Raw genomic sequence first — 16,781 nt, 5'->3', positions numbered from 1 at the left:
TATATGCCTTATATCTGGATTACTCCTTTTTTTTTTTAAGGCTTAAAGTGTATTTTAGTAAGTTGATGCTGCATTACTGCTCTATTTCTCAGAAAAACTCCAAAGATATCAGGGACAAATCATACATGGTACATCAGTAAAAAAATGCACAGCATAACTACCTAAGACAGGCAAGGCTCAGAGCTACTGTCTGACCTTTAGCACACAGTAACCCTGTTCCCAAGATTGTACGAGGCCTATCAAGAAAATCTGTGAACAGCAACCTCATAGACACAAAAGGGCCGTTCCTGGGTTGTCCTTACCCGGGAAAAAAGTTGGAAGCAACTTAACACAAGATTTTTTTAAAGATACACTAAAATGAAAATCTCTAAGAGCAAATGTCTTCCTTAGGACATGAAGGGGTAATATACAGGATATAACAGAACCCTATGTATGTTGTCTGTGACCTCTGTGGACATTTGCCTGAATTCCCACCTGTGAGTGAATGGAACAATGGGGCTAAGGTCATTGGCGGATGTTTGCTTTTGTGGTGTATGTGGCAGTGTCTCTGGGGTTGGAGGGTATAAGAATGAGAAAGCAAATACAATAGGATGGACAAAGAAAGGAATGATCAAAATAAATCATGGAACACTACATCAAAAACTAATGATGTAATGTATGGTGATTAACATAACAATAAAAAAATAAAAAAAAGATTAATGGGGGCTCTAACTGGATCCATTTTGCCATAGTTCCTCCCCACCCCACACCTCTAGGCCCTCAGCAATCACATGAAACTTCAGAAATGCACCACACAGGATCAATTAGTTAAAAGATATACCACACAGAACTGATTTGTTAAATATCGCCCCTCCCTTACCCTCAGCCTCCAGCAAACACACTCAGAGTAGTACAGGCAAGGAAGACCTAACTATTGGGAGAAATCCCTAACACTTTTCCAGGGCAGAATTCAGGCTAGTCCAACAAGGGTCCTTCTTTTAAGGGTTTTGGGGAAACTAGACATTGAAATTTTTATTAGTATCGGAGACATTCGTTTGGAGCAAATTCAGCTCCAGGAACTGCATGGATGAATGCAGGAGGGGTTCCACCAATTGCCCCAATTCCTTCCATTGCAGCAGCTTGGCCAAAGCATTCAGTTGTTGGTGGGATCGATCCCAAGGTTCCATCTGGCACCATGGTGACCGGTCCTGGAGGAGCTGGGGTACCAGCTGGTACTGGAGCAGGGGGCATGGAGCCTCTGTTGTTGATGCCCATAGCACCTTCCACAGCCACTGGCCCATCCCTATCTCCTGTTCTCTCACATCAGGGCATGTTCCCTTGAATCCTTCCTGCTGTCGCTGCCTCATTTCTCCCTGTTGCCACCACATCTCTTCCTCACGGAGCCTGCCCTCCTCCTCCTGCTTGAGCTCCAGTTGCTTTCGTTTTTGCCCTTCTTGGCTGTGCAGCTCTTCCATCCTCTGAAGTTCTTCTTGACGCCTCATCAAATCCTGTCTCATTAGCATGACGTGGTGCTCATGGCAAGCAGCCTCCATCTCCATCTCCAGCTTCTCACGAGCTTCTTGATGCTGTGGTCCACTTGGTCCTGCTGCTGCTTCTCCATCTCACTGAGTGCTTTCCAGCACGGGGCATACTCACACTCAGAGGAGCCAGGCTGTGCAGATCCGGGTGGCTGCTCTCCCTCCTTGTGAAACTGCTGGTTCTTTATCACCAGCTTTCCTGGAAGTCCCTCTTCATCATCCAACTGGTCCATGGGCTCCACAGTCACAGGCCAGGGCAATGTGGTTAACAGGAAGGAACCTTCACTGCACCTGTCCAGAGCTTTCCGAGCCGTTGGCTTCCCTGAGAATTCAGCAGTGCCTTTTCCTGAGGGCCTTACTCGATCATCCATGAGGACTACAGCCCTTTCCACCTGGCCAAAAAGGCTTCCTCCAGCAGTTCATTGGAATCACCAGGGAAGGTTTCAGACTGTCAGGGATGTACTATGGCAGGCAAAGCGCACATGCAGCTGCCTTCCACGGAGCAACACGTTGTCCAGCTCTACTTTGGCCATCTGCCCTAGGGTTCGTGTTTCCAAGCGGATAAAACCAAAGCCCTTATCCTTATGAATGAGGACTTTGCCTGACATCCCATATTTCTCAAGTTGTTTCCTCGTCTCCTCCTCAGTGATGTCAGGAGGAAGATTGCCCACAAAGAGCCGGCTACATTGGGTGAAGTTCTTCTCTCCTAGTTTCCTAAAATTCTTCAGGTCAGTAGTCAAGCCTTTACTTTGGCTGCTGGCTTGTTCATTTGCAGGTATTGGTGGCGGTGGTGATGCTGGTGGTGATGCTGATGATGCTTCCTTGGAGTATGGTTTTGTTTCTCCAAGTTAAAGGTTTTATTGCATTTTTGTACCCTTCTATGACTGTTCTCTCCTCAGAGTAACAGCGACACTATACGTCCTCTTGGATTACTTCTTGAAACCCAATTCTACTCCCCCCAGCCTTGACCTCCTCAGTGGAGGAGGAGTGTGACCTGGCAGGGACTTAGCACAGTCCACCTCTGGTGCTTGTCACATCCACCTTGGAAAATAGATTCCTAAACCAAGACATTATCCTACTCTGGGGGAAAGAGTCAGGATAAAGGGAGAAGCTAGTTTTTCTTTATTTACTGCAGCACAGATTAAGATCTTATGCCCAAACAACTTACATACTAGGAAGGCTTGTGATATTTTACTATGTTGGGTCCTGGGGGTGATGCAAATAAATTATTTCTACTGGTGACCCAAGTACCTGTGCGAATTTTAAGATGAAGTGAGATACATACTGTTTTGTCCCTATCGGAGGGCAAGTGATCCCAGTGGAATACCTTTACACGCTGGAATACGGAAAATGTGGTTTTATTGAGTGTCATTGAATGGCTGGTTTGCATGCTCTCAGAAGGTACTTTTTACTCCTGAAAATGCATCCTCCAAGTCAGGAACAATTACCACCTCTCTATAAGGATACATAAGTCACTACAGAAACATAGTTGACCTATGTTTCTTCAGAATGGTATCGATTCAAATACTTAAAATTTCTATTTTGATGCTTGAATATATTATTCTTTAGGCTAACCTGCCATGCTTTTTTACCTCTTTTGATGCTCATGTGATATGAACACGCCCCCCATTTCTTCTTCTAAACTTAGTTAGGTTGATCCATGTTCTTTTTAAAGATCTATACATTGTAATAGAAACCAAAATAAAAGTCGCTTAAAAGGTTAAAAATTTTTTTATCTCAAGAACCTAGTTTTTCCCACCACTGCAGCAAAATTCTGATTATAACTCATTTACATAAACTAAAAATGATTATATTTACATGGCATTTTAAAATAAACATTTTTTTAAACTTACTCACAAGTAGTTAAGATCTGAAGTGCTAAAAGATGTTTTGGAAAGTATTTTGGAAAATGGCTCTCAGAGATTGTCTAGAGATGCATGAAGTGAAGTAGTAGTTTGGCAACAATAACTTATATTCATTAATGTAAATAGCTAATTCTACTGAATCCAGTATCACTATTACTATGGATAGAACTGGTTAGTTGAAATATCTGTGTTGATCAAAATAAACGAATAATTGTAATATAATCAGTTAAATTTCAGGGAGTCAGAACTTATGTAATCTGTAGACTATATTTTGAAAAAAACAGTATTTAGGTGCTTCCCACAATTTTTTCTTCTTACCCTTCAAACTGTGCCATATGGCAAAGGTCCTAAAACGCTTTCTTGGAAACCGTTGGTTTCATTAAGATTTGGGTTGCTTTTCAACAATTGGGGTAGAATTTCTAAGAATCTGTCTATGTTTTATCATCCATTTCTTCTGGTGATTGACAGCAACCATCTGCAAGTGTAGAAAGAAACTAATCCTTCATGGGACCCAGCCAAGTAGTAAAGTCTCATTTGAATACAATTACATCAATTAATCTGTAGTTACAATCTCTTGTTTAGAAACAAATAATGTTTCCTTTATTTCTTGCAATAGACCAATGAAAAAGTCAAGGAAAAAATTATGAATCTCCTTTCCAGATAACTTAATCCTGCTGAGTGTCAATTGTCTTAACACATCAGAATTAACATACACAACTGGTTCAAACAGAATCAGACCCAGGTCAGCCCCGTGCACTTCCAATGGACAGAGGATACTGTAGGGAATGCTAGTCATAAAGATTAATTCTAGAAGATACCGAAAACACTGAAGACTATTCACAGCAACTCTGGATGAGGGTATTGATTTATACAATTTAAGAGAGTATGTGAAGTAAAGTAATTTTGAATGTGTTAAATAAGCTCTTTATTATTTTGGCTAAATTTTTGTTTGCTTAGGTTCAAAAAGATTGTCTAGTTCCCTTTTCACTTAATAAAATGATTTTATATGAACCTTTATATAAAAATTTCAACTACTTAGGCTCTAGAAACTAAAGTAGGTCATTGATTAATCCCATTTTTTTTTTTGTAAAAAGAAAGAGGAAGAGAAAATTTTAAGCAACCAAGTAACACTGAGCTTTTATAATTTGTTTCTCTTTTGTACAACTCTCCATGCGGTCATCTAGAGCAGGTTTCTGTCCCAAGTTTTATGAAAAGACTCCTTTAAAAGAAGCTCTAAACTGGGATGCCAGAGTATTAAACATTCAGTGAAGCGTTTAAGAAAAGTACGGGATATAAAGACTTCAATAGCCATTCATTTATACTGGAAACACAACTTGATTAAATGAAAAGCTAACTGTATTTGGGTTTCTTACGTTTTAATAAAGAACTTTCCAACAAAGTCAGCCAGATTTACCTATTTTTTCTTACTTGACATAATTAGTACCCTCAACCCTGTTTCATAAATGTTATCATTGATTTATAAGCACAAACAAAATATATGTGCCTTATTGCTTAACATCTCTCATTTGACAATGCTAAATATAAGCTTTAATATGCCACAAAAGGAGCTGATCATTGGCTTCAAGTTAGGAGCATTTAAAAGATGATTCCACAAGTGGCTACTTGCATTTCTTTGGTATTTTAAGGAGTTAACTATTTTATTATTGTTTTAATTTGATGGAAGATAAAGAGCTGCTTCTGATGTTCACTTGCTTACTTTACATTCTACTGATACCACTGCTGTAGATGTTGGAGACAATCAGTAATATCAACTTAAATTCAATGGCACTGCAGGTTGGGGGGGGGCTGGTATTTAAAATGTTAAAAGCAACAGAAAGATCAGGTAAGATGAGCATACAGAAGGTCTCCACAACATCTCTGCTTCCAAAGAGGAGGTGATTAATGGGGTAAAAAAAAAAAAAAAAAAAAATGAAAGAGCAGAAGGATGGGACACAAGTGAAATTTTAAGAGGAGAAACAAAAAAAGGGGGTCTATGGCTACAGAGAAAGGGGTACAATTAAGGTATTTCGCAGTCTTAGAGCTGGGATGCCTAGCTGGCTCAGTCAGTAGAGCACATGACTCTTGATCTTGGGGTTGTGAGTTGTAGCCCCACCACACTGGGCACAGAGTTTACTTAAAAATAACAACAACTTAGGGGCACTTGGGTGGTGTAGTCAGTTGAATGTCCAACTCTTGGAACTTAGAATATTGAATTTAAATGTGCAGCCAAAGCTTCAGGGTGACTTTCGAGAGTTCTTTGGATTCTTTCACTTCAGAAGAGCTACAAGATAATTTATTATGGTGGTATTTTTTCTTTTAACATGACAAATACTTATATGTTGTTTCAGAAGACAAATTATAAGGGTAGTTACTCTGTTATACTCATTGTTAATTTCTTCAGTTACTTGTCATGTTATGAAAGCTAAAACAAAGCAAAAACACTTCTCTGATTATTTCTGCTAATATGATAAGTGCCAGCAAAATCCCTTTCCAATCCCTTCCCTAACTCCACACTTCTTTCTTCCTCTCTCTTAACTTCTTCCTTTCTTCCTTTCCTTTCCTTTCCCTCTCCTTCCTTCCTCTCTGTCTCTCCCTCCTTAGCTCTTTCCCTCTTTCTTTCTTATGAAAAATACACCCAGGACGCTAGGCCAAGGAAAAAATAATTTTGAAAGCTACCAAAATTTAGAACCATTAAAAACAATATTTCTTAAAGGATAAAAAAGAAAAGGGACTTTACCTTGATCCTTTTTCATTATAAGTTACAATCATAAAAAGACAAAATTATAATTAAAATAATATTAATTTGCCTGAATGTTACTGTTTTTCTATTAATAAAAGTGAGGAAGTTCAATAAGACATATGATTAAAATTTAAATCTGGAAAAATGTTGTTTCCTTAAAGGTTTCATGCTCTTCTGGCTGTTAAACTCTAATAGTGTAAAAAACTAAAACAGGAAAATGGCTCTGTTTGGAAATCTTAAAAAAAATGATAAAGAACAAAAGTCATGCCACACAATTTTTGTTTTCTAAAAGGTTATTTTCAACCTAATTTTCTTGTTATTTTTCATCTTCAGATCAATTGAAACCTGTTTCATTCCTCAGTCCAATTGCAGTTACATTTGTATGTAGATTTTACATAGTTAACAACATTGATACTTTATAATCTATTTTTAAAATCCTTTCTGAGGTGTTGAAAGCATCCTGCTCCATTTAGAAACAGCAGCACAAAAATAATGAAATACCCAAATATCTACATATATTAATTTCTCTGCACCTGCATGATTGTTCTGTCATTTTTCACATTCTAAAATGGAACTCATCCATCACTTTGATATGAGCGCGGTTTCTTGTGCCTTTTGCTTATTTCATCAGCTTTGTGTTTGAGTTTGATAAAAAGAAAAAAGTCCATATTGAAAATAGTAATGTTAGCTAATGCTTACTGATTTTTTTTTTAACATGCTAGGCACTTTTCTATGTATTTAAAGACTCATCTATCCTTAAAACATCCTTCTAGAGTAGGTATTTTATGATCCTAATTTTACAGAGGAGGAAACTGACATTATAAAGTGTAAGCAACTTGCCCAAGTTTCCCATATCTAGTGAATGGGGAGCTGGGTTCCAAGCGAGCCTGTGTAGTTCTAGAGAGCGATCAATACACTGCCTCTATGGATCTTGTTTTATTTATAGCAAAACAAAAGGAAGCAACAAATGAAAAATACTTCTAAATGGTGAATATTAATGGAACATTCTACCTAACAATCTATAGATGTAAAATAAATTGTAGTATATGCTGCTTTTAAAGTCATGAATAAACAACGTGGGGACGGACAAATTTGCAGCATAATCAGCAAGCATTTTCCACATTTTTCTAAAATCGGAAATTCATCAGACTCTCTAAAACTCCCAATTGTGTGGATAAAAGCAGGAAGAACTTCCTCCAGTGCCTACTCAGAATCAGTTATTTGACATCTAGAGAGGCCAGTTTAAGGACAGTTTAAAAGATTTTTATCAAATCACTGCAAATGCCAGAGCTCAGAATATAGTTCATTCATTGTCAAAAAGGACTTGAGAAAGCAGGAGTGCTAGATCAGAAAAGACAAAATGACCAGAAAAAGATATGTGTCCTCATTTTATTTGCCAAAAGTCCTCCATTTTCTATAGGGAAAAGCAAAAATGATCTCCTTTAAAATTCATTAAATTTTGTATTTTCACGAAAACAACATCAGAATAAACTCTTGGGAGATGTAACTTAATTTTGAAATGGCAAGGAAAATTCATATTAAGGTTCTGAATCAGAAAATATGCATGGGTATAAATACATAATAAGTTAGTTATATTTTCATTATCTTGTAGTTTCATCTTACCACATGATATTATTTTATTTCCATGGCAGTAGATTACAGTAGCTGCCCATTAGCTAGGTTAAGGGGATTCATAACTGAATTAAGACAGGGCAAATAAGTAACCAATTGAACAATTTATAGTGAGATATTTTTATGGCATTTCCCAGATGACTTTAGTGAGATAAAAACATATGTTAAAAAGTACTGAAAGCTGAGTTTCACAAATATTAAATATATACTTACTGATATATCATCTATTAACTCACATAATTTGTATGATAAAGAACATACCACTAAAACAAATTTGAAGGTATATTTTTTATTTATTTTTATTTTTTTTTTGAGAGAGAGCAGGGGAGTGAGGGGCAGAGGGAGAGGGAGAGAGAGAGAGAATCTTAAGCAGGCTCCAATCCCAGCACGGAGCCCAATGTGGGGCTCTATCTCACAAACCTGAGATCATACCTGAGCTAAAATCAAGAGTTGGAGGCTAAACCGACTGAGCCATCCAGGTGCCCCTTGAATGTATATTTAGACTCCTAATACTTGAGGGAAAATAAAGGCTGTAATATGCCTATGCTTCTCATATATAAGTTTAAAAAAGTTATTTTCCTATTCTGAAGCTAAGAACTAAAATGTGAAAATCAAAGATAAGCAACCTCTGGATTAGAAATTTTCCTCAATTCTTGATAATATCTTCCTGCTTTTCTTTAGTGTTGAGATACATTTTACGTACTAATTCACTCACTTATTCATTAATTTATTATTTAAGATAAAATGTCTCCTCCTGAGGCCATAATTCAACATATCTGTCTATTCATAGCACAGACCTTAAGCATGCTTACATTGGAAACAGACAATCCTGGTTTGATTTCCAGTTTTACTATTCACCAGCTATATGGCTGTTGCCAAATTACTTCATAACCACCAAGTTCCTCACTTACAATGTTAGAATAATAACAGTATCTACCTGATAGGGTGGTTCTAAAAATTAAATAAGACAGAGAGCATAGCATAAAGTAAATATTCAATAAGTATTGCCAACTATTGAGTAAAAAGTTAATAATGAATTTGACTATCTAAGTACTTAGGAAGTCTTTTTATAACACCTCACAAGAGCTGTGCTGTATTCTGTGTAACTAAGCAATAGAAAGTCCATCAAAAGAGACTGAACCATTGAAAGATGCCATCACGAAGACCAGTTGGGAATGCCATGATATTACATCATAAGATACAAATAAAATACAAGAGCTGTAGCAGGTGGAATAATTATAGGAAGTAACTGAGTGAAATTAAAATATATGTCTTGGTAGGTATGTGTTATAGATCTTAATAGGTGCTCAGTGAGATGGAGGACAACACCAAATCTGTGGAATTAGTGACACAGTTGCTGTGGCATACTTTCAAACTCAACCAAAACAGAAAGGACTCAGTGGGAAGTTAATTATATTATGTAATAGATATTTTCACAAAGTTTTATACGTAACTCAATTAAAAATAAATTCCAAAAACTTGTAAATGATTTGGGACAGTGTGTTGTTTTTTTAAAAGAGGTTATGTTTATAACTTTTTTTAAGATTTTATTTATTTATTTGAGAGAGAATGAGAGAGAGAGAGCATGAGAGGGAGGAGGGTCAGAGGGAGAAAGAGACCCCCCGCTGAGCAGGGAGACCAATGGGGGACTCTATCCCGGGACTCCAGGATCATGACCTGAGCCGAAGGCAGGTGCTTAACCAACTGAGCCACCCAGGCACCCTGTTTATAACTTTCTAAAAGAAGTCACCTTGGGGCGCCTGGGTGGCTCAGTTGGTTAGGCGCCTGCCTTCGGCTCAGGTCATGATCCTGGAATCCCAGGATCGAGTCCCGCATCAGGCTCCCTGCTCGGCAGGGAGTCTGCTTCTCCCTCTGACCCTATCCCCTCTGATGTGCTCTCTCTCTCTCATTCTCTCTCTCTCAAATAAATAAATAAAATCTTTAAAAAAAAATAAATAAAAGAAGTCACCTTGTATAGTGCGGGTGATTATCTCTGTACTTCTTTCAAAAATCTGAGTTTGCATGTTTTTCCATTCCTCCATGATGAAAACAGGGTTGAGTAAGCACAACAAAGGCTACAAAGGTGTTAAGCAGTATATTAAGTGCCTCATATTAGAATTTATTATTTCCTGTAACTTTATTAACTTATAAATTTCTTTAGCTGCTGCAATTGGGATCGATTCTAGCAAACAAAATTTTGTCTATAGTATTGTTTAAATCCTCCTATTTAGTTTTAGGAGAGTAACTCTTGATGCAAAGGAGAGGGAGATAGAATTCAAAACATTAACTAGGTTGTAGAAGAAACATTTTAGATAAATGTGGAGATGAAAACATTTACAAACACCTTCTGAATTTAGTGATCATTAAGGTTTCTTCCTAGAGCTGTGTCTGAAAACTCATGTTGGAACATCTGCATCTTAAAGGTTTAATGTAGCTCCTGTGTACTAGTACCTGCAATCTCTAAAGGCCTTTTATGCTAATAGGTCACCATAAGTAACTATATGCAAATTCACACCCTTAATTCTAGAATATAAACTTCCAGAAATTCTTAGACTACATATTCTTTACCTTTCTCTTTTTGAGCCTAAACTTAAGTAATTTGGTGAGCCTTGTAGAATGCATATTTTATGGCAATGTGGAAGATTTACTATCAAACAAGAGTGACATTTTCACATCTGGAAAAAAAAAATCCTTTTTTCTTCCTATTGTTGAACACAATTATCATTAAATATTTATTGATTAAGTATTTGATTTTTTCATCCTAGCTCCACCATCTCAGCTGGACATTAATATATGTAGGCCACACTTGTTTTGGTGAGGAGCATATACCTAACACACAGTTCAGAAACTGGCATTCATTCATTCATCAATGTTTATTGAAGGCCTATTACTGTGACGGCATAGTTGGTAGTACAAGGTATAATCAAGGCAGTCCATGTCACTGCTTTCTTGCAGTTTACATTCTTGCGGGCAAGAGAGAAGATAAACAAATAGACTCTCTATACATATTTGTAAAACAAGTGAAAGAACGAATTGAATAAATACTGACCAAAAAATTAAATATTGAGTCTCTATTTTGGTAGGATCTGATGATAATTCTGTACAATGTCCTCAAAGAGTTCTAATTCTCCAGTTTGGAGACCAAATAAAATATATCTCCCCTATAATAGTAGACTATCAATTATTTTTTAATTTTACTTCCATATCTATAAATATACATGGATGCTTATGCACATTTATTCATATTGTTGTAATTGAACAAGTTACTTTAAGAAGTAGATTAATGCAAATATTATATGTAATCACTTTTCCTTTCGAATTTTTTGGAGTTAAGTCAAAAATTTCCATTTTTTCTTTCTTTTTTGTTTTGTTTTTGTTTTGGCCAGATGTCCATGATCAAAGCATAAAACAAATGTCATTTCTCTATTCTACTCTGTCATAAAGTAATGAAATATTTATCATTGAGCTATACTAAAAAGGTTACGTTCAATTTATCAGAGTGCTTTGCTCAGGCAGCTCAAAAGAAGAGTAGGGCCCATTAGCACACAAGTGTTTTTGAGTCATCTTTCCCAATTAAGGGATTACACATTCAATTTATCAATTGACAGTCATATCTTTACTCAATATAAATATTTAAATTTATACACAAATGATAGTTCAATAATATATTAACTTAAGAAAGTAGAACGTGCCCAGAGATGCTTTCATTTGTAAGTTTTTATGTGAGCTCAACCACATGTTATTTATCAAACTTCTGTTTTTAGAGAAATCAATTTGTACAATTAAGGAAAACTTTGGAAACCCGGGTTGCTAATTTCACTGGTAATTGAGCTATTATTCTCGTGCCTTCTTGTTGATGTCGGCTGGGAGTACTGGGATGCTTTATGGCCAAAGGTCACCACACGTGGAGGCCCATGTCAACACTACTGCTTCGATGTTAATCTCCAAGACAACAGTGTTATTTTAAAATGGCCAATTCTACTTTGAAATATTAACAAGTTTTCTTCTGGGTTGTTATTTTAACCTATTCCCTAAAACCAAAACGCTAAGTGACTTTGTTTCAGAACTGTTTTATTTTGTATTATAAATCAGAAAATTACCTTTATAGTAAAGGATTACTTTTGGTAATATCTAGAATTTAGTTTTAAAATTTCAGTTTAATGACACTAGATAAAAAGCCATGTATTCACTGACAGAACACCAAAAAGGGAACAGATCATGTTACCACAAGACAAAGATATTCTATATCTTGCCAATAATGCTGACTTTTACCCAAGTGATAGAAAATATTAATAATGAACTAGCAAACAAAGAGAGGATGCCATCTTTCATTGTCACAGTAACCTAACACCCAGGTAACAGGCTATGAAAATTTTCTAAATGTTAGGTTATATCAGTGGCAAAACTAAAATATATATATTTCTTTCCTTAAATGTGAAGTATACATAATATCTTAAACTATGCAAGATTAAAATAATCTCAAGATAGAAAAATGTTACAATAACTAGAAATCATTTTGTTTGCTTTATGAACTGTTTCCTTTAAAATACTTTAAACTTGAACATATGACATACACGTCAACGCCGTGTAGCAGAAAGAAACAGACCGGGGAAGGGAGTTGGATTTTGCCCCTACCTCATGGGAGGCATTTAATTTCCCTGGGTCTAAGTTCCCTCATCTGCAAAGTAAGGAATCTGGAACAACTGAGGGTTGAATTTCCTTACATTTCCAAAACTTATAAGTCCCCATTAAATAAGGGTAGCTTATATTTGACATAAAATGTGATATGAACTAGCCTATTATTTTTGATATTATTTTTAATTTTGACATAAAATGTGATATGAACTAAACTATTATTTTTGAGATTATTTTTAAATTTCCTTCCTCCTTTCCTTTCCTTTCCTTTCTTTTCCTCTCCTTCCATTCCTTCCTTCCTTCCTGTAAACTTTACACTCAATGTGGGTCTTGAACTCAAGACCCCAAAATCAAGAGCTGCATGCTCTACCAACTGAGCCAGCCAGGTGCCACTATATCAATTTTTTTTTAAGTAAGTTTTTCACTGCAATGCTGATTTATTTCACCAGAAATTATATTTTCTTTACTTAGTAACAAAAATTAAAAAAGGCAAAATAGATGTTTTAGACTGTTTCTCCCACGGGTTTACAATAAAACATGAAGTTGGTTTTCAGAGAAGTAAAGATTCTTTGTCAAGTTATTATGTTGAAAAACATAAGAATGACCAAATAAATAATATAGGGACAATTAATCTGAGCTATCAACCTTGACCATGAACTTCTTCCTCCCAATTCTAGTTCCCTTTCCAGTAAATTGTTACTTTGTAGATATTCCAGATGTTTTATGATAGCTTCTCTTTAGGACCTTATAGAGACTTCATGTAATGGATTAGGTTCCAAAACCTTTATACTGTGGATTAAATCATTCCATCAGTCTTATTTTTTTTCTGTTTTATTATCCAAATTGCCTTTTTTCCACTTCTTAATCACTTACCCTATACGTGTAGCTTCTGTCAGTTCAACAGATATTCTTAAAGTGTTTCTTGTACTCATTTGTTCAAAATCAATTTGTCATTTATAGTTCTGAAAAAATATATATCACAAAAAGCATATATGGCATGCCAAAAATGAAAACATAAAACTTCACAACTGTTGGTGCTGCTTGACAAATATTTGTTTTGTGCTTTGCTTCATTTTAATTTTAATAATTAATTTTTAGATAAGCAGTGTGTACTTTATTAATTCTAGTATATTTTCCATTTTTAAAACATACATTTCAGTGACCATATCTACTTTTACCTTATCTTACACATTATTTAACACGCTACCAGTAATTACCTTTCAATCACACTGAAAATAATGAAAGACAAACAAACATGGTTGTTAAAATGGCAGTACTGACTTGTGGAGATAAAAATTACTCTAATCTCCCCATTCCTCTTCAGCTAATATCCTGGTCTCAATACTTAATACTCAGTAATCATCTTCCATTGACACAGATAGGTACTAACCTGACCCAATTCAGTACACTTTCTATAAAAGTTCTGTATCTGTACCAAACACCCTGTATGCCTCCCTACAAAACATACATATTCAACGTGCATTTTTTTAGAAATCACACATAAACACGTACACACACATAACACACACACATGAATAGAGTTTAATAACTCCATTTAGCACTAAAATAACTATGTGCTAACATGTTCAGCATCTCTGCTCTTCAGTCCATCCTTTATTTTTTTTAAGACTTTATTTCAGAGAGACAGAGAGTGTGTGTACGAGAGAGGGTGCACGAGCAGGGGGAGGGGCAGAGGCAGAAGCAGACTCCCCCTGGGTAGGGAGCCCTATGCCATGCAGGGCTTGACTCCATGTGGGGCTCGATCCCAGGAACCCGGGATCATGACCTGAGCCGAAGGCAGATGCTTAACTGACTGAGCCTCCCAGGGGTCCCGTCCATCCTGTCTTATATGAAAAGAGGCACCCTTTAAAATCATGTACCCATATCATTCTCCTGATTAAAATAATTGGCATCTCTCAGTGTCTAACAAATAGACAAACAAAATCCAAAAAAACCCTTAAATTTCTTGCTAAGCCACAACAAACCTTTCACCATCTGACATAGCCTACCTTTCTCAGCCTACATGACTTCCTTCCACACGTGCTGCTCTCGGGCTGCCCGAACCAGCTCCTGCCTCCTATATACTTATTTAAAGCCTATGACTCTTTAAACTTATTCTCTCTACTTGTAATATCATTACCCACTTTTTATGGGCATTTTTAAGCAATTTCCTGCTCATATTTTCTCAGTACCATAAATGTAACCTCTTCTGAGTTTCTGTAATGCACTTAAGGCATATTTTATGTATCTCAACATCTCCTGAATGTTATATTTTGGGTACTCAATAAATGCTTATTGTGTAAATGATTAATAATGATAGGGATCAATGAGAACAGAAAGACATCCTAAATTTGGTTTCTTATTTCAAAGACTTAATAAGGAAGTATGGAAGAGCAAGTGTGTTGGACATAACTAGAACATTAGACAGCATACGTGAAGGGACTAGAAAGGAAAGTAAAAAAACATGGGAAAAAAAAGCATGGATGTGCATCTCTGCTAGGCACAAAGCGATGTACCTTCACATATGGAATCTCCATTTCTGAGATACTTTTTAATTTAAAGTGTAAACACATTATTATAGTTTTAATAACAGAATACAAACAACAAACAACATTTAAATATAAAATGTGGAGGACAATAAAATGTTCAATAAACAAGGCTTATTAATATCACAAAAATAAAGACCTTAGACAAATTATGTTTAAAATCATTATTTTTTCTAACAAATAAATATTCTAATGATGTACACAGGAAATCCATAGGTAGAAACACAACTATGTAATAATTACCTACTTGTTTGTCTTAATATTGCATAAATGTCAATTAAATAATAAACTACTATTTTTGAATGCAGTCAATCTGCGCTTACCACACAATACTCTGTTAGTTTACTTCTAAAGTATTCCCTGCTAAATTAAAATAGTGGAAGGCTGGACTGTGGTCTTTAATGATGCATTCATGTGCCTACCTAGCAAAATCTACAAATATCTGTTGAATGAATTTATTAACGAACACATGAATATGTGAATGGAAAGGATAGCACTGAAAGCTAGGAAGGTATCATGGACTGAGTACTCTCAAACAATGCATTTTGGACACGGATTCCAAGCATAGCCACATAGGCACCCTGAAGAATCCTACATTCAGTCATAAAGTACTTTGTTGTAGGTTCCCAAACATCTCCACAGATACTTTAGCCTTAATATATTCAAAAATGAACTCCTCTTCTTCAACAAAACTACTGTTCTTGCATTCTTTGTCTCGTCCTACTCTGAATCTATCAACCAGGTTAGAGAGAGCGATCACCCTCCTCCCACCAACTCGCATTTTCTGTCAGTCACTCTATCCCTTCACTTCTATTTTCTAAAAGTGGTGTCTTTCTCCTTTACTACATCTTCCTTCTCATTTTCTTCCTTTTAAGCCATTACAATAGACTCTTAATTGGCTTTTCTGCTTTCAATTTCAAACCACTTCAATTTTTCAAAGCACAGCCACATTGTTACTTCTTGATTTGAAATTCTTTAGCCAGTCCCTGTCTTTGACAGGATAAAGTATAAGTCCTTTTGTAGAACGAGAGGTATTTCCCTAATTTGCTGCCCATGTGGCTTTGCGCTGGTTGCATGATAGATAAGCTTCGCACACACACACGGAACCACGAAGACATACCAAATTCTCATATTTACAGGTTTTGCATCTGTTAGTCCTTGGATACTCTCCAATCTTGAACACTGGGCAGTGCCATATTCATTCTATCAGACCATACTACAGTGACCTTTCTTTTGTGAATGTTTCCTTAATTCCCCCCTGCAGATATGATCACTCTTTCCTTTGTAACACCCCTGTAACACTATATAATTCATTATTACACTTCTTACTGTTAGATGTCAGTCACCTACTCAAGTTGTGTCTATCTCTAGTTCCTGGAACATATTCAATTCTAAAATTACTCATTGTTTATTATCATTTAAGTGGTACCAACTGACAAAGGAGCTCAAAGTAGGACAGAATCACTCAGACAGACTGATTGACTCAAGGATTTTTAATTTCAGTATATTTCTTGTTAATTTAAAACGGGATTTTCTTACTTCTGTATTTGCATAACCTAAACTAACACATGTACCTTAATATTTAATGCTGTGATTTATAAGAAAAATGTATATTTGGTCACTGAGATGACCAAAATATATTTCTCATATATATTTGGTCTTTGTCCATGGTTCCTGGCTCACCACTCCCCAAAACCCTAGAATTACCTAAGTGTTGAGAATAATAAGGTTATTTTTTGCTATGTTAATGAGGTGACTTTTGGAAAGCACCCAAGGATTGAGGCTGGTTGCGAGGAGAATTGACCATGTGATTAGAGGATTGAAACATTCAATTCCACCCCACTCC

General features: G+C 36.1%; 1 protein-coding gene and 1 pseudogene across 1 annotated transcript in view; both read right to left on the bottom strand.

Annotated features, from left to right (window-relative positions):
• Positions 1-16,781, bottom strand: part of KCND2 (potassium voltage-gated channel subfamily D member 2) — a 489,234-nt gene that overhangs the window by 420,729 nt on the left and 51,724 nt on the right. The gene's annotated exons all lie outside the window — the stretch shown is intronic.
• LOC113911792 lies at positions 1,015-15,716 on the bottom strand (annotated as a pseudogene).

Source organism: Zalophus californianus, chromosome 12, assembly GCF_009762305.2.
Source record: "Zalophus californianus isolate mZalCal1 chromosome 12, mZalCal1.pri.v2, whole genome shotgun sequence".
Taxonomy (NCBI): domain Eukaryota; kingdom Metazoa; phylum Chordata; class Mammalia; order Carnivora; family Otariidae; genus Zalophus; species Zalophus californianus.
The sequence above is the reverse complement of the archived record's forward strand: the minus strand, read 5'-3'. Positions and strand labels throughout refer to the sequence as shown.